At 35.2% G+C, this 20,191-nt stretch overlaps 1 protein-coding gene across 15 annotated transcripts in view; it reads right to left on the reverse strand.

Moving 5' to 3' along the window:
* The window catches only part of PPFIA2 (PTPRF interacting protein alpha 2), a 516,856-nt gene that overhangs the window by 227,759 nt on the left and 268,906 nt on the right, over positions 1-20,191 (reverse strand). Inside the window, exon 1 of one of the 15 annotated variants that reach the window (XM_063615112.1) lies at positions 2,627-2,651. The exons of the other annotated variants lie outside the window; for them this stretch is intronic. The gene's annotated coding sequence lies outside the window, so the exon portion shown is untranslated. Of the gene's footprint in view, positions 1-2,626; positions 2,652-20,191 lie in introns of those variants that run through there. 15 annotated transcript variants of the gene reach the window in all.

Here is a 20,191-nt window from a genome sequence, read left to right on the forward strand (position 1 = left end):
ATAGGAAGAATGAATATCGTGAAAATGGCCATACTGCCCAAGGTAATTCATAGATTCAATGCTATTGCCATCAAACTACCATTGACTTTCTTCACAGAATTAGAAAAAACTACTTTAAATTTTATATGGAACCAATAAAGAGCCCGCATAGCCAAGACAATCCTAAACAAAAAGAACAAAGCTGGAGGCATCATGCTACCTGACTGCAAATGATGCTACAAGGCTATAGTAACCAAAACAGCATGGTACTGTTACCAAAACAAATATATAGACCAATGGAACAGAACAGAGGCCTCAGAATTAATGCCACACATATACCACCATCTGATCTTTGACAAACCTGACAAAAACAAGCAATGGGGAAAGGAAATCCATATTTCATCAATGGTGCTGGGAAAACTGGCTAGCCATATGCAGAAAACTGAAACTGGACCACTTCCTTACAACTCATGCAAAAATTAACTCAAGGTGGATTAAAGACCTGAATGTAAGACCTAAAACCATAAAAACCCTAGAAGAAAAACTAGGCAATACCATTCAGGACATAGGCATAGGCAAAGACTTCATGACTGAAACACCAAAAGCAATGGCAACAAAAGCCAAAATTGACAAATAGAAGCTAATTAAACTAAAGAGCTTCTGCACAGCAAAAGAAACTATCATCAGAGTGAAAAGGAAACCTACAGAATGGGATAAAATTTTTGCAATCTATCCATATGACAAAGGGCTAATATCCAGAATCTACAAAGAACTTAAACAAATTAACAACAAAGAAACAACCCCATCAAAAAGTGGGCAAAGGATATGAACAGACACTTCTCAAAAGAAGACATTTATGCGGCCAACAAACATATGAAAAAAAAGCTCATCATCACTATTCATTAGAGAAATGCACATCAAAACCACAATGAGATACCATCTCATGCCAGTTAGAATGGCAATCACTAAAAAGTCAGGAAACAACAGATGCTGGAGAGGATGTGGAGAAATAGGAACACTTTTACACTGTTGTTGGGATTGTAAATTAGTTCAACCATTGTGGAAGACGGAGTGGCAATTCCTCAAGGATCTAGAACCAGAAATACCATTTGATCCAGCAATCCCATTACTGGGTATATACCCAAAGGATTATAATTCATTCTACTATAAAGACACATGCACACATATGGTTACTGCAGCACTGTTCACAATAGCAAAGGCTTGGACCCCACCCATATGCCATCAATGATAGACTGGATAAAGAAAATGTGGCACATATACACCATGGAATACTATGCAGCCAAAAATAAGGATGAGTTCCTTTGCAGGGACATGGATCAAGCTGGAAACCATCATTCTCAGCAAACTAACACAGGAACAGAAAACTAAACACTTCATGTTCTCACTCATAAGGGGGAGCTGAACAATGAGAACACATGGATACAGGGAGGAGAACATCACACACTGGATCCTGTCAGCGGGTGGGGGATAGGGGAGGGATAGCATTACAAGAAATATCTAATAGCTGTAGCTGATGGGTTGATGGGTGTAGCAAACCACCATGGCATATGTGTACCTATGTAACAAACCTGCATGTTCTGCACGTGTATCCCAGAACTTAAAGTATATATATATATATATATATACTGTGCTGGGATCACGAAGAACAAACTGTGTTCCAGTGCTAAACTTCTGCTTACAGTTTAAGAAGACACAATTTCAGGATATACTATGATACATATTATTTGTGATAAAAATTGAATTGTATTTTATAAATGTGAGATAGAATAATTCTGCCATGACAACTGTGCATATTAAAAAGTTATATAGAACCCTACATGAAGCAATTCATCATTGCTGGCAGAATTGCAAAATGGCACAGTCACTTTGAAAAATAATGTAGCATTTATTTGAAATGTTAAGAGTTACCATATAACCTAGCAATCCCACTTCTAGTTATATACACAAGGTAAATGAAAACACATGTCTATAAAAAAGATTTTATATGCGTGTTAATAGTAGCATTATTCATAATAGCCAATAAATGAAAACAACCCAAATATCTATTAACTAATGAAGGGATAAATAAAATTAATACAGCCATACAGTGGAATATTAATTGGCAATATGAAGAAATAAAGTACTTATAAGTTATAACAAAGATTAATCTTGAATATTGTAAAATTTCAGTTACAGTATATGAAATGTCCAGAACAGCAAATCCATAGAGGAAGAAAGTAGCTTGGTGGTTGCCAGGGCCTTAGAGATGGGGCAAATGGGGAATAATTACTAACAGATACAGGGAAGAGGGTGATGCACATGATCTAAAGTTAGATGGTGGTGAAGGTTGCTCAACTCTGTGAATAAGCTAAAATACACTGAACTATACACTTTAAAAGGTGAATTTTATGCTATATATATTTTTCTTAATACAGTTGTTATGAAAAACTATAAGAAAAAACTATAGAAGGTATCAAAATGGAAAATAACTTTCATAGAAGGTTCTATTTCTGAAGTTTAATATTTTCAATTCTATAAGACATATATTTCAATTTTAATGAAATTTCTGCTGTACACTTGGGAACTTATAACATTAGAAATGTAATCACTTCAAAGTACTTTATAGAATCACCCTTCTCCTCCCTACCTTTTTTTTGGGGTTCGGTGACCTATAAAAGTAAATTATTTCTTGCCCTTGTGCAGAAGTTTGAAGTATCCCTCAGGGTAGGAATCACTTTTAAAATGCCCCACTGTTTCACTGATGGTGCTGTATTCTTAAAGGACACTGAAAAAAAAAATAATGTGGCATTACCTGGGCGAAGGTCATTTCCTTATTAATAATTCTACAATGTCCTGGTACTTCCAGAGGTTCATTTTTCTGCCCTATGAAAGACCATATAAAAAGCCTAAAATGCTGACAGAATAAAGGTCAAAAACTCTTGAGGTGGCTGTAATGGACAAATAGAAAAAAATAGTCTACACTATTTTGAGTCCGGCACTATGCTAGACACTTTGAAAGAAGGGGTAGTTTTAACCGCAGTGATGCTGATTACCTAGTGGGGAAAACAAAGCACGTAAATAGTTATATACAATGAGACAGAGGCTAGTGATGAAGATGTGTGCCAAGTGTTCTAGGAACACTCTGGAGGAGGTGGGATTAATGATGACTGTGGGAGGCAAAAATACCCTCAAAGATATTAATATTTTCATGTTGTACAATGATATTCAAAATTTGTCCAGGCTTCATTTGCCGTCATGTTTTTATACAATTAAAATTCACATTCTGTAACTGAAGTATACTCCCATGAATTCACATAATAGCAATATTCATTAGAGTACTATGGAAATCAATAACCATTAGAATTGAGAAGACACGTAATAGGCCAGACCCTCATTCTAGCAAGAGAAGTATGTGACCAAATTTAATCTCAGCTTTTAAATATCTACTTTGGCATAATTTAAAATTTTGTATGTTAACTATCTTTCATTAAAATAAAAATAGCATTGCTAATTTTAAATTCCCATATTTCTATTAAGTCTATAAGTTGTGATGATTTTCATATAGGTAATTTTGTAGATGAAATTTAACTACATGTATCAAAATGTTTTAAAATGTTTTCTTTCTTTGAATCAGTAATTCAAGGAAAGTGATTCAGTAAGTGGTATGATAAAATTATTAACATAATATATAGCTACAATATAATTATTTCAAGGATATTTAGAGACATAAGAAAATGCTTATTTTATATGGTAGGTGAAAATTATAGGCTAAAAACTACTTTAAAATTAATGATTAGAATTATTTTTAAGGCCAAAAGGAAATCATTAGCTTAAGCTATATTTCAAAAAGCCAGCCTAGTAAATGAGTATAGGGATTATGAAGTTTTTGCTTGTTTTCAAATTTCTAATTCAAAGTGATACTTCTATAATGTGAATGCAATGCATTATCTAGTCAATATATGCACTTTTAGGAAGACACCTCATTTTATTTTAGTTGATCTCTTATATCGTTTTTGTACAGTTTATGTTTTTCTTTTCACCATCATTTAGTCTTTTTTTAACTCCTTGATACACTTTATATAATTATTTTTACATATTACATATTCAATAAATATATATATATTTAAAATCCTTAACTTATAAGTTAGTTGCACCTATGTCGCTTCCAATATATTTTTCCTCTAGTGGTAAGAAATAAAAGAGTACTTTCCCCAAATAACTCAGATATACAACTCTCACATCAAATCTGTCACCCCTCTTGTGAATGAAAAATATTTATTTTAAAACTCTGTGCTCTATTAACTTCAGCCTAGATCTAAATGTTGTGTGCTAGAACACAAATTAATCACAAGTTCACATGAAAATTTGTTTTAATAAAGGTATTTCAAATTTTGTGCAAGAAATGTATAACACGAGTCACAAAATAGTAAACAAATCACTTAAAATACAAATTTCTATGAGACAATAAAATGTAAATTTTTATTTGTCATTATTGATTGTAAAATATTAAAGTCTGAAACTGCAAATAATTTGACACCCTTTATTTAAGGAACATTGAATGCTAAATGTACAATAATATAAGTGACATAATTTTTGGAACTAAATGACTTGGCAAGTTCTATTAAAACAGAGTAAGTACCCCATCTGCAGTTAAATTCATTAAATCATAACACAGATAATTCCAGCATATATGAGGTCATTCTGAAAGAACATTCCTATTTTTACTTTACATTTCATTTAGCTCATTGTACACAATCTCTGATATATTATCATACATTTTTAGCGTTATAAATTAATTTTTAAATGAAATGTAACACATAGGATTAATAATAGTAAATATAATTTCACTATATTTCAAGCAGTGTTCTAGGCACTCAATATGTATCAGCTTATTGAATATAAACAATAACCATATGGTGTTGCTACTATGATGATCTCATTTTACATGTAGGGAAATGGTGGCACAAAGAGTTTAAGTGATTTGCTCAGTGTCTTACATGACTTACTGTCTTATGTGGCAGAATTAGTACTTGAACCCAGGTAGCTGGTAACAAAAGTTCAGTTTAATCACTAACACTGTACTTCTACTGTCATTTTATTATTATAACATGAACATTGCAACATAAACTAATATGCTATGCAGAAAACTTTCAGGATACTAACACATATAAGACATTTAAAAACATAGTATTTCTAGAAATTATATTATTGATACAATTTTTAGGTACAAATTGCCTTAGGAAAAAATTCTATTTACTATAAACATATGCCAGTTTTTTTAACTGCAGATTTTTAGTGATAGATCTATTCAATAAATTTGCACAAAGATTTTCAAATTTAGATGCTGGATATTTAAATCAGCTTGTCATTACACCCTAAAACTAATAAGTATGCCATGTTTTATCCACATAACTCATATCATCAACAGTAGGACATTAGCTACACAACTTCAGTTTAGAAAAGTAGTACTCATATCCACTCTTGGCTGATAGTAATCATTAAAATAATAACAGATGATAACATTTTTTAGTCCACCTCAAGAAATAATTTTTACATAACTGTCAACTCCAATTTTTTGATGAGGAAATAAAAGTGAAACTAAAAGAAAAATGTAAGATCTTAACTGAACCTGAAAACATATGCCAATCAACTCCATGTCCTTCTTACAGTCAAATAATAAATCATATAAAACTTTGGTACCAGATTTCTTTTAAAAATACATTAATTCCTTTGTTTACTCAATGCATATTTACATTTTGCAAAACACGGTGTGATTTCTGTCCTTAGGAAGCTTCCCTTATGGAAGAAAAACACGTGATCATGCATAGCACAGTGTGTTAAGCTTTGGAGCATCTGGAACCTCAACTGGCCTTGACTGGGCTGGCCTAGAATATCCACTGGATTGAGTTCGTTATCTGTCTATTTACATGAGGGAGAAAGGTGACCCCTAGAGAGATGAAGTAGCAAGAAGGTTAAAATCTCCAGCTCTTGAAGCAACTGCTTGTTATTTGAATTCCAGCTCCATCTTTTTTAGCTATGTGTTCTTGGGAAATTTAGTTTACCTTTTTTGTGTTTTATCTTATTAATCTGTAAAACACAGATAACAGAAAAAAACACAGTCTTACTGGGTTGTTGTGAGACTTAACTAAGTTATTCAGGTTAAGTGCTTAGACAAGTATGAGCACTTGGTAAGTATTAACAATTAATTATTATTATTATTATTATTAATTACTGGAACAAACTCAAAGCTTGTATTTTTAAGGGTGGGAGGGCCTTGTCACTGGTGATTTTAGGAGTAAGCTGTATGTCTCCAAGTCCCGCCAATCTATAGGTACACATATTGCCACATAGCAGTGGCAATCATCAGCTTCCATGGCTGGTATCTCACACCCATGCTTTCAGAATTCTATCAGGCCCACTCTTAGAATTATTTCACAGTCAATTCCAGTTATTTCTTTAAGGCAAGAAACAAATAGTTTGGGCATAATGTCATGAAAATGACAGATGTTTAATGGCCAGTGTGGTATCTGAAAAAGCTGACAAAACTACACAGAAAGAATAATTAATATAAATGACTATAGGAGGCAAAATAAGTATATCATACTTAAAGGTAATTTGAAATGTGTGTGAGGACAATGAGGCCCATAATCTGATTTTATGTTTAACATCTGCATTTCCATTTTTTATTCATTATCACTTTTAAGTTATTGATTTAAAAAGCCATGTAATATAGTTACTTAGTGGATACATTAGTTGTGGCTGATAATTCCTTTACTTAAACCAGAGAAAGTAGTTTTCCTATGTAACATTACTATACATAACAATTAGGAGGTTCGATGGTGTATATTTCATTGTCTGTTCCTGTTATTTTATTATTCTGGTTTCTTTTTATATTTGCCTTTGGAGAATAGAATCAGACAAACATGAAACATTTGTCATATACAGAATATGACCCTAATAAAACCAGAATCAACTCCAGTTTTTATTGACAAGTGAGTAAAGCGTACTACGTTCTCATCTGTTTCCTCTCTCTACCACCACAATTCTTTTCACCTGACATTTTGCCATTTTTAGGAGGGTTTTCAAAGATCATATCCTATGCCTCCCTGCTCTGTCATAACAGTGGATTTCACTGAAGTTAGCCCCAACACACACACAAACACACCCACAGAGAGACAAAGGAACAACACAAAGGTATCTCCCTCTCTTTCTGTCACAATATCCATTATCCTGGCACCTGATAGCATTTGAGTGAATTCTCTCACTCAGTCAAAAGCCCACGGGCCTTATAGCCTACTCTTAAGACACTGATTTTACTAATTTTGCATTGTTTCTTCTATTTAAGGTGCTCTTCCTTGCCCTGTCTATTTGGAAAACTCTTCCTCATTCTTTAGGGCTTTGATGGCATATCCCCTGTTCTAGGAAGCCTATGATCTTCAGACAAAATTCGGAAACCTCTCCTCAGGTTTCCCATTGATGAGAACATATATTTATGGTGCTATAATTGTTTGTGCAGTTGTCTAGTTCCCATACGAGAACACATGACTCTGAAGGGATGGATGGTCCTTTCATTTTTAACCTTCTCACAACAATGTGTCTGAAAAGAGCAGGGTCTTGATGTGTTAGAATGAATAAGCTACCTAATGGAATATATGTATACAATTAGGCACAGCACAATGATTATATGACTGCAGATTAGTCACATAAACAAGTATCTGTCCTATTTCGACAAATTAGGCCAAGTCACCAATGTCCAGCTTTTCTTGGATAAGATATACCATTTACCATATTCTCAATATGTGCTGACTTGGTAACATTGAGAGATACAAAAATAATAAACTATAGTAATTGGAATTATTAATGACTCAGGTATTTCATTAATTTTCAGGCAAAGTATCCTTAAAGCATTGGAAAGAGTTTAAAATTTAGTTCCCTATTTGCTCAGCATTTTAATATCTATTTCTATATATATACATCTAATAATACATATGGGTGTATATATATTATTAATAGGTAAAAATATTCATAATAGATCATTATTTTTTAAGTATTTTACAAAATGCTTTGGAAGGAACAGTAAAACTCAAGATACATTCCCTATGATCAAGGACATTACTTTTAGTTTGCTTTATTTGAATGTTTGCATTTGCACATATTTCAATGCACCAGTTGAAAACAACACAAATAACACAGACAAAAATTATTAGACAGTTTTGATTATGAACTGGGAGAAAAAGAATGTAGTTTAAAAAATTAGCCTTTTCCCTACTTTTCTCTTAGTTACTACACTCCACTGCCACATAGTACAGAAAATAAAAAATAATCTATCTTTGAGAAATGTTTCATTTTCACTTGAAATGATGCAATTAGTCACTGCTCCATATATTTGTGTTTGAAAAGTTTCTATCAAGTATAATCTTAGCCAGAGTACCCTATAGTGTACAAGCTATACATGAATAGTGAAAGTATTGTATTTGTTATTTGAAATATGTCTATGCAGCACACTTAATTCAAAACATTTATGAGTGGAGGTTGACAAGTCTGTCCTTCTAACTCTTATGGCATAACTTACTCTTTATATGCTACCTGTATTTCAGGATCCATTCTGTGTTCTAACACTATAGAAAAGGCTAGTTGGATATTCCCTCAGATAGAAATGAAAGTTCTCTCTCTGTCCATTTGTCTATTTTTATATCACTTTTTCTTATCATTACAATCTTTCTTTTGTATGTATCCACTTAACCAATTGTAACATTTTCCCCATTATAAGACCTAGCATTCCTCCTCTTATTAAGAATAAACACCTTAGCAGTACTGGCCACATGGCTGATGTCGAATTAAGCTAATTCAGTGGTTGGAAATACACAATTCAAATTTACTATGTTTGCCAATCCAAAGATAGGTCTACTCGTGGAGTTTCAGGAGCTATAAGGTCAGCCTTTGGAAAATTCTGAATTTGTTTTTTAATTATTTCCTGGGAATATTGCTTTGTAGGATATTTCTAGAAATGCAACCCACTGAAAATAGCCAATCTAAATGTTACAATCTCAGCATAAACATTTGCCTCAGTGGAAGTCCTTAATTGCCAAATGGAGATAAATGCATGCAGGCTGTCAGCATCATGTTTCTCCATGGTAGTATCTCTCACCATTTTGCCACCACGAATGTTTCTAAATGGCCAACATACTAATTCTTCTCAATTGAACGTTTATGTTTGAGAAAATGCAAAAATAAGAACACTAAGTGCAAATAGAGGTTTGCTGAAGTTTGTGTATTTAGCTCCTATGGCGTTCTGGATGCCAGATTCACATTCATCAGACATAAGTAAATGTTAAGCAGCCTTGACTGCAAGAGGAAAAGCAACAACAAAAATCTCTTTATACCTCTAAGAATTTCAAACAGTCAGATTCTTTTCTTACAGAGCCCCATTCTGCCATTCCAGCACACTGTTTTCTGTTCAGTCTTATCAGTCTTTTCCTGCTTTATTCTTGTTTTTTGACTGCTGTTTATGCCACTTAGGCATTTGCTTATACTGGTCCCCATAGATTTTCCTCCTGTTTAACATTCACAATGGGCTCAACTTTCTTTGAAGCATACCTCGTCTATGGAAGCAAATGACATCCTAATTTGTTAACTCTAAGGCATTACAGAACTTTATTTCTTCAAGGCCTCTAACTTTACTTTTGGCCTCATCTTCTGCCATGTCCCATCTGAACACAATGCTGCTTTTACTGTTCCTTTATACTCTCCAGGAGGACTGTGCAATTGTTTTCCTTCTGCCTGAAATACCTGTTCTATGTCATCTTCTGAGATAAGGCTTCCCCTTTCACCCACTCTACAGTAGGTTTCTGCAACTCGTTTTTACCAATTATGATCTCACTCTCCTCTCATGTTTTAGGACAGTTACCTTTAAATGTTTCTGGCATTACTTCTTTTTTTTTTTTTTTTTTTTTTTTTTTTTTTGCTTTGCCTCCACTGTATTGAAATAATTGCCAATCCAGGTTTCTTACTTTCAAACCTTCTTATATTTAATTCATTTTACAGGTAGATTATTACTTATCAAAAATCCTTGTTTGGCCATTTTGTTTCCTCATTCTCCCAAAAAAATAAGTCACCCCACCATTTGATAAATCCCTCATGTTTAGAGGATAAGATGAATTGTCTTTATTTATTGCTAGAGAGTGAATGTGTCCCCTCAAAATTCATTTGTTGAAGCCCTAAGCCCGATTTGATGGGAACTTGAGGTGGGGCCTTTGGGAGGTAATTACTGTTAGATAAATCCATGAGGGTGGAGCCCTCATGATGAAAAGAGGAGACATAAGATATCACGCTCTCTCTCTGTGCCATGTGAGGATACGATAGACAGCAGACTCTCACCAGACACTGGATCCACCAGTGCCTTGATCTTGAACTTCTCAACCTCCAGAATTGTGAGAAATAAATAGCTGTTTAGCCACTCAGTCCATGGTATTTTTGTTCTAGTACCCTAAATTGTCGAAGACAGCACTTTATCAAGGTCATCATCTACTAATCTTTACCTATATTCCTAAACCAAAATGTCTAATACTTCTTTAAAAGGAACACTCTGCTTCAGGGAAGAAAGAATGTTTACAACATTTCTGCTGTTCAATTTAGCCTCACATCATGTCTCTTGCCTGGAACATTCTCTTATTCACCCTTCAATGTTTCTAAATCCTATATACTTAATTTAAGGCCTAGTTCAAGTTGTAGTACTTCATTGAATACTTCTCCAATTGATAATCTTTCAATTTTTATTGATAATTACAAGATCTAAGCAGAAAGAGTTTTGTGTGCCTGACATTGTAGACTTAATAAAAATAGCTTCACCAATTTTTTTAGGAAATAAAAGCATAATGTAAGTACTGCACGGCTTATGTTTGATATAATAACATCTGCACAAAAAACCCCACAAAAAGTCTCAATTATTCTTTTTTTCTTTTCAAAAGTTTATCACATTCCTTCATGCATTTACTAATTCAAACACATTTATAGGTTTCCTGGAAGAGGTCCAGGCATTCTGCCAGAAAATGGGATTATAGGAGCAGACTAAATTTAGTCCAAACAGATCAAACTCCTTGCCCCTAGGGAGCTTACATCCTTGCAGGGATGATAGTGGGGCTGGAGAGGATGACATTAAAGAAGACAGGCAAATACAGAGTGTGTTACATGGTGGTAGGTGCTATAGAGTAAAATAAAACAGGGGGGGTGGAGCTTCAATCTAGATAAAGATGGCAGAAAACACTTAGGAGCAGTGTGGCATTTGAGCAAAGGCCTAAAGACAGCAAGGGAGTAAGACATGTGAGTAGATAAGGGGTAGGTGGAGTATTTCAGAGATGACAGAGTACTTGGAGCAGAAGGAGCCATGAAGAGGAGACCACATCTCAGAGGTAACTTAGGACTCAAGTATGCGGGACTCTATGGGCTATTATGAGAACTTGGCTTTTGGGAAGCAAATGGAAGAGTTTGAGCAAAAAGTGACATGGTCAGATTTCTGTATAAATGTAATCTTTTCAGCTGCTATTTGAGGAACAGACTTAAGTGAGGCAAAAGAGGAAGTGGGAAAATCAATGAGAGGACTATTGAAAGAATCTGGAAAAAGATAAAGGTGACTTGAACCTAAGTGTTAGCTATGGTAGTGATTGAAGTAGACAGATCATGCATATGTTTTCAAGATAATGTCAGCAGGTTGAACAATTATATGTGGGTGAGAGCTAAAGAGGAAAGTCAGAGATGATGGCAGATGACTCAGAGTTTTTGCCAAAGCGGGTGGAACATAAGAATAGAGACTGGAAAAATTATGAGAAAAGGTTTGGAATGGGAAAGGGAATTCAGAATCAGTTTTTGATGTGTTAAATTGAAATGTCAATTAGATAACTAAGTTAAGATACACATTTTTGGTGTCTGGAGTTTGGGAGAAGGGTCCAAGTTGGAGACACTAATATTGGAGTCATCACTTATAAAAAGGTACTTAAATCTCTAATTCAGCCCAAATTGCTAAAGGTATGAGACAGACTTAATACACAGATAAGAGGTTCAAGGACTGAGTCTTGGTCCACTTCTCAATGTTCAGATGCTAGGAAGACAAAGAGAGATCTAATGAAAGATATTGAGAGAGTGGCTATCACAGGGATGAGAAACACCAGAGAAGTGTGTTACTGGGAGCCTGGAACGTGTTACAAGGAGGAAGTTACTAACTCTGAGAAATAGCCCGGAGGACTAAAAATCTGTCACCAGATTTGGCAACACAGAAATCATTGATGTTCTTAATATTGTCGGGTTCACTGGAGAGATAGGGGCAAGAGCCTGAGGAGATATAGAAGAGAAAAACTGGAGATAATGGGCATTCAAAACTTTTTGAATCACTTTGCTGTAAAGGAACTGATAGAAATCAGGATGGAAGGTAACTAGTAGCACAGATGGAATTGCGTGTGTGTGTGTGTGTGTGTGTGTATGTGTGTATATATATATACCATAATCTTTCAATTTTTATTCATATATATGTATATATATATATACACAGACATTGGAAAAAATAACAGCATTTTGAACATGGAAACATAGATGAAGGTAGGTGGGTGGATGTGATGTTCAGAGATGCTGTTTTCTCAGAGAAAGAAAGAAGCAGAGTCAATAAGAAAATAAACATGAAAAAGTTATTATTAGAAATTTGCCAAAAAGCAAAGTTAGAAAAGTGTTTAGGACATCAGTCTTCAAACATATTTGTTCAATTATCCCCTAACAGAAATTTAGCAACTGTACCTCCTCACACGTCTGTAAATTAATTTGTTATTCTATGTTTACCTGAATGCCAAGTATGGAATTTCTGATATAATGTAAATTTTGGCATATATCAAATTGAATCATAACATTTTTGCTATTCTACCCTCACCATTTTACATGAATAAATAAAAACAAAAATTCTTCTTTACGATAGAAAATTTATATTTTTTATTTTGCCTAAATTGTAGTTTCATTTTTTTACAATACAGAAAACATTTTTAAACTTAAAGACACTTATTGATCACCTAACATAATTCTCTGCAATCAATACACTTAAATACTTTGATTTTAAAATGTGTAGGGCCAGGTATGGTGGCTCATGCCTGTAATGCCAGCACTTTGGGAGACTCAGGCAGAAGGATTGCTTCAGCCCAGGAATTCAAGATCAGCCTGGGCAACATAGTGAAACCCCATCTCTACACAAAATACAAATACAAATACAAATTAACTAGGCATGATGGTGAGCATCTGCAGTCCCAGCTACTCAGGAAGCTGAGGCAGGAGAATCACTTGAGCCCCAGGGCTTGAGCCTACAGTGAGCTATAATTGTGCCACTGCACTTTAGCCTGGGCAGCACAGTAAGATCCTGTTTCCAAAACAAAACAAAAAAAGGTATAATATTATAAGGCTCCAATTTTAAAATGCTCCTTTGTGTTTGAATTCTCATAAGTTATTATTAGTTGAAAATGTTAAAAACACATATTAAAGTTTAATGTTTAAATATGAAAGATAGGAAGTAAATTTTATTGGCAATACATAGCATAATGACAAAGAAAAGAAGGGATATTGCGACTTAACTGAGAACTACTTCACAGATGACAATGCGGTGTTTTTTTTATTGTTCGGAGACCCAGGAGTTTTTATAACTTAGAGCAATGCACAATAAAAGAATTTGGGTTGAATGAAAGTGATGCATCTCCTCCCTCCTCTGCTTCTCTCTTTTATTTGAAGGAGATAAGCATTTTAAAATGGATATGAGAAAGGTGAATCAGCTGGATTCTTCAATAGGCAAATCATTTTTAGGAAAGGAGCTCATAGAAGTTTTAAATTATCCACATGCAATGTGTGATCCTTGATTTAATTTTGGAGTGAATTAACAAAAAACTATAAAGAAGAAGAATATTTTTGGAGACAATTGCAGAAAATTGCCAATATATTAGATAATGCTATTATATCATGTGAGATTTCTTGGGCGTAATAATGGTATTGGGTTTATTACAGGAGAAAGTCCTCACGATTATGACAGACACTGAAGACTTTAGGAGTGATACATCATGTTTTCTGCTTTGTTGTTTCAAGTATGTCAGCAAAATGTGCTGAGGAAAGAAATAGATGAGGCAAATGTGGCAAAACAATCATAAATCCACATGAATGAAAGGAATTAATAACAATGCTTTCTGTATACTCTGTCGGCTTTAATATACAAGATCAGAGAGTCCAATGTTTCTAGGCTCTAATCCTCTGGGATAGAATGGGAAAATTCAACATGTAGAAATAAAACTGAAGGAATATGCTGAATAAATGTATAGCATGGGAGGTCAATGTTGTTACATTTATATGAGTAAAACCAGAAGGATGGTTTAATATGCTAAAAATGGGAGCCGACTTTGAGGCATAAAAATAAATCTGAGAAGTTGGATATCCTATGCCACATGCCATAGTCTACTTTTCTTGAGTATGACATGCCCCAGAGCAAATAAAGCAGACACAAGAGACACTAAAATGGCTTTAGCCCTACTGAAGCTCCATCTACCTGGAGGAAGGGTTTGCAATTTTTTTAAGTCAACAATTAGTAATAAAAAGTTATCATAATTAAAATTCCCAAATCATAAAGGTCAATATATATGTCCTAACTCATGCTTGGTTCTTCATGCACATGAGCTGCTTGGCAGCAGTGCCACCTCCCTAGAGACAGCCAAATGTTTAACTCACCAATGACAGGTGTGACTACAGAAATAATCCTCTTACTGATTGTTCTTTGTGATAAATTAAAATGATAATAGAAGCAATTGCACCAAGCCCACATTTTCAGATCATTTTATGATTACTTGTGGCTCATGAGATGCTTCTAAATTTCTGAGACTAGTGTCTTCCTTTTTTATCTTTCCAAGATTATTTGTAAATTACTCCTTTCTATTAATTGTCTCTTCATAAGGGCAAGATTTTCTTATATACTCTTGGTATATGACTTAACATAGGAAAACATAATAGAGATAGAAGTAGAAAAAGGGTCTCCTCCCTTCCCCATGTTAGTCTTTATCTAAGTGAGATCTCTATTTCATAGATGTCTTTTTTTTTTTTTTTTTTTTTTTTGGCAGAGTTTTGCTCTTATTGCCCAGGCTGGAGTGTAATGGTGTGATCTCGGCTCACTGCCACTGCAGCCTCCCGGGTTCAAGCGATTTTCCTCTCTCAGCCTCCTGAGTAGCTGGGATTACAGGCACACGCCACCACATCCAGCTAATTTTGTATTTTTAGTAGAGACAGGGTTTCTCCATGTTGATCAGGCTGGTCTCGAACTCCTGACCTCAGGTGATATGCCTGCCTCTGCCTCCCAAAATGCTGGGATTACAGGCAGGAGCCACCACACCTGGCCCTCATAGTTGTCTTTTTTGATGTTCTGAAATATAACCTAAGTTGTAGTTCTAAAGAGTTTCCTTCACCTTCCATGAGCACTGCTCAGTTTCCTTTTCCATAATTTTTCCTTTCCCAGGTCTTTCAATTAAATTGGTTTGGAAAAGACACAGACAAGGAGGAGGCCACAGTATCCCAAATGCTGATAACAAACCAAAAACCTTAAGGGCTGCTGTTCTGCAAATTTACAGAGTTGGCATGGTGCGAGAGAGCAAGCTGTAGTCTGTCTCACGGATTTTTTTCTCAAATTTAGTTTGAAATAATTTTAGATGTATAAAAGAGTTGCAAAGATACTACAAAGAGTTCTCATATACTCTTTACTCAGCTTCACCTATTGTTAGCATCTTACATAATCATGGTACATTTATCAAATAAATTAAAATTAATGAAAAACTACAGACTGTCTTCAGATTTTTTAACTTTTCTACTAATATTATTCAGTTCCAGGATCCAATTCAGGATACAGATGAAATGTTGTATTTCATCATGTCTCCTTAGTCTCATCTAATTTGTGACAATTTCTCAGTCTTTCCTTGTCTTTCATGATCTTCACATGTTTGAAGAGTACTGGTCACATAATCTGTAAAATGTCCCTCAGTTTGGATTTTTCTGGTATTTTTTCATGATTACTCAATGATTACACTGTGAATTTTTTGGAAGAGTAGCACAGAAAGGATGTGTCCTTCTTATTGCATCCTTTCAGAGAATACAGCCATGGGGATTTTGTTTTATTTGTTTATTTATTTATTTATTTATTGAGATGGAGTCTCACTCTGTCACCCAGGCTCGAGTGCAGTGGCGTGATCTTGGCTCTGCAACCTCTGCCTCCCAGGTTCAAGTGATTCTCTTGCCTCAGCCTCCCAAGTAGCTGGGATTACAGACACACACCACCATGCCTGGATAATTTTTGTATATTCTATAGAGATGGGGTTTCACTATGTTGGCCAGGCTAGTCTAGAACTGCTGACCTCGTGATCCCCCTTCCTTGGCCTCCCAAATTGCTGGGATTAGAGGCGTGAGCCACTGCGCCTGGCGTCATGGGGACTGTAAAATGTATGTTTCCCATTGAGAAGGTGAGGTAAAGAAAAGAACTGTGCATCAGCACTAGAAAAAAATCAATATTCTGTTTTTACTGGCACTTTTGGCCTGCTGGTCATAAGGCAATACTATAAAATAGCAGGTAGGGTGCTGCAAGAATGTCAATACTTCTGCCACATTAATCTTTGCAGGCTCTGCCGCCCCTGCAGTTAACTCATGGAGCATCCTTTGCCAGGACATACATCTGCCTCTGTACCATGCCCCTGTAATGTGTCTTCAAAGGGTGCACCATTTCACATCTGCTCTCTATCTTTTATGACCAACCACAAAAACTAGAGGGAATCCCCAACTGTTTGTTTTCTTTCGTTCCAGTTAAGAAAATTGCTGATAATCTCAAAAAAGGGGCTATTAACTATTATTCTCTCTTTCATTTTCTCTTCTTTCTCTCTTTTACCCTACATCTGAGCAGGGGGGCCGTGGTCAGAAGCAATGCCTTCAGGAAGTCTGCACTCTTTCCTAAATTAATTCTCATCATGGAGGTATAGGATCAGCTAATAATAATTATATTTTTGAGGAACAGAGAAAGAAGACAAAGGGGAGAGGAGTCACCACTTATAATCCCTACCAGGATAGCTTTGTACGGTGCTAAACACTTTTTGTCAGATCCCATTTAAATCTGAGATGCCTATAAGGTAAGTATCATTTTCTCTATTTGACTGATGAGGAGAGTGGAGTTCTGTAGAATTTAAAAAATTCTTCAAGGTTAGCCAGTTAGTAAATAGGTAGACACCACAGGTCATAATATTTTCTCTCTCCCTCACCTGGAGGTATAACTCATTCATACTACCTCAGTATGGGTTAAAGCCAGACATCTTGTCAGTGCTTCCTAAAAAAAAAAAAAAAAAAAAAAAAAAAAAAAAAAAAAAAAAGAAATTGTTTTTCATGTGAGATTCTGTCTGGGTCCCTGATGATTTCCTATGCTTAAGTATCTACTTGATAATCTCTCCAAAACGCCACTCTTCCAACACTCTCTATTGCTATTTTCAGTCTCCTCCAGGAACTCTTAAACTAAAGGACATGATCCTCATGCACTGACAACTACTTCAGCCACCTCAACTCTGACCAGTCCCTCAAAGCAGGGAGCCATCTGTTGTTATTTTCACCATTGACAAATATTCACGGCCTCATGTTTCCCCGGCACATAGTGAACTTGCACTTATCCTCCCCCTTTGAAACTAGGTGTGGCCATATTCAAATCAAAATCCTACCCTTTGGTAGTTACAAGACACACATAAAAAAACTGAGACTTACAAAGGTTGAGTAACTTATTCAAGGTCGAGTAACTTATTCAAGGTCACAAACCCAGCAAGTATTAGGGTTAGAATTTTAGTTTCTCTGGCCCAAACTCTGACCTCACAACTACTGCAAGATACCCTCCGTATCCTATGGAGCCTGGTACTACACTACGGCCTCCCAACTTTAGCCTCCACATATAGTAAAGTGCTTAGGAACACAAAAAACACTTCATAAATTGTGCCGAATGAAATCATTTCTGTGAGTGTTTATGGATTTTGAGTTTATTTGTACCTTTTACCTAAAATTCTAGCCACTTTAATTTGTAGAGCTTCCAGAGCAAAGGGCACAGATCCCAGGCATAACATTGCTTTGGGTATACAGCAACCAACATCTGGTCAATCCAAGAAAGTTCCTACATTGATACACAGTAGAAATAGCCCAGTTTTTAAAATCCTCAAAAATATAACAAATTATTTGTTTTTAAAATTTAATTTAAATTAATACAATCAGATTTTTGTGTTATTTGTGTATTAAAGTATGTTAAAGCACATATATCCCAGAGACATAGAGTTTCCGTTTCAAAAAGTCATGCATTCATATGTGCTAATGACGATCCTATCCTGACCTGCTATGTGACTTGTATCTCTAAACCATGGGCTTTCCTGAATTTTATCTTTTACTTTAACCCTGATTTCTCAGCAGCAGCTTCTCTTTGTAAATAGACTTGCCTCTTCTGTGTCTGACCTCTGCTCCTCATAATCAGATTAACTCAGATAAAGCTGCTTCAGGGAAGAGGTCAAAACCATTGACAAAAATAGTAGTTGCCCTACTTCAGTCTATTTTCAACACAGTAGCCAGGAGATCCTGTTCACACCAAAGTCCAGTCAACCCCACTGTTAGCCCTCTGCTCACAAGCCTCCAGTGGCTTCCAACCTCACTCACAGTAAAAGCCAAGTCATCCTTTAGCCTATGATGTCCTACACGATTTGAATTCCCTTCCATTGATATTTGTCACTGATTTTAAAAATCCGAATTCATTCTCATATAGCTGAATTGTCCTCTTTGCTTTAAATATGCCAGGAATATTTCTACCTCAGGGCCTTTGCACTTGATGTTCCCTTCAGCTTTTCCAAGATAGTTATTCCCTCACCTCAGTCAAGTCTTTATTTAGATGCCCCTTCTCATCAAGGCATTCTCTGATCTCCTTATTTAAATGTATGACCCCCTTCTTTGCTTTACATTTAATCAGAACATGTATCACTATCTAGCATATAATATATTTACTTGACCTCTTTTATTTATTGTCCATGTCCCCTGAATACTGTATATGCTCCATGATACAGGCACTTTTCTCTGTTTCTAACACTGTCGTATTACAGAGCCTTAAAAGTACCTGGCACTTACTAGATTATCAAAACATATTTATCACATGACTGAAAAAGTAAATGAATAGACACACCATTATTGATTTTTGCAAATGTTTGAGGCATGTATTATTATTACCCAATAATACTAGCCAGCTAATAAAGCTAATTTTATTTGGTCTTATTTACTGAAACTTTACACTTTTGTTAGAGATTATCATTAGTATTTTTATTTTTAAATGAAATTTTAAAAAGATATGCTAAAGGCAGTATTCTTTTCAAGGTGAAAGTTGGCTCCTAGGCATATGTAATGCTCCTAACACTGCTATTGTCAATTTGTTGCTAAGAAAGATCAAAGGAGAAATTGAAAGCCAAGGATGTATAGAGCTAGGAGATATTAATGTGGCTTTGAAGAGGAATATATCCGAGCCCTGGTGGTGGGAGAGTTTCATAAAATAGGGCATTTTCTCTCAGAAAAAGGGACGTGCAGTTTTCGGAACACTTCTCTGTTTTCCAGTGGAACACCACATTTTCACAGAAACCATGCCCTGACCTGATTTATAATTTTAAGCAAATAGTTCAAATGCCCTTTTCTCATTATGAAAAGATCACACTGCTACCACCACGAGCATTTCACCACTGATAATTTTAACACTGACTCTGAGAGAACCAAGTAAGTAGTTGAACTTAATTCCCCAGAAATTATTTTGCAAGAAAATTTACCAGCAGTTGCTGCCTACATAAAAATGATATGGAACTGCAAACTTGCCGTTTAAGAATCAGCCTTTTCCCTAAAACAAAGGAAAATTGGTTATAGATTAAGAAACATTTGTGCAATGTAGAATCAGTTTTCAGTTCTGGCTGCATGTTTACCTGGGAACTTTTGAAAATATTAGTATGTGATATTTCATGTCTATACTTTTCCCACTTCCAAAGATATTCTAATTTAGTGAGTCTTGGTAGGTCCTAGTAATCACTATTTTTGACAAGTTCATCCAAATGATTTAATGTGCAACTAAGTTTAAGGGAAACACGTAGTGGGAGAAAATGTATATAGGCATATCTGCCTAATACTCTTCATT

This window comes from Symphalangus syndactylus, chromosome 13 (genome assembly GCF_028878055.3).
Source record: "Symphalangus syndactylus isolate Jambi chromosome 13, NHGRI_mSymSyn1-v2.1_pri, whole genome shotgun sequence".
NCBI lineage: Eukaryota > Metazoa > Chordata > Mammalia > Primates > Hylobatidae > Symphalangus > Symphalangus syndactylus.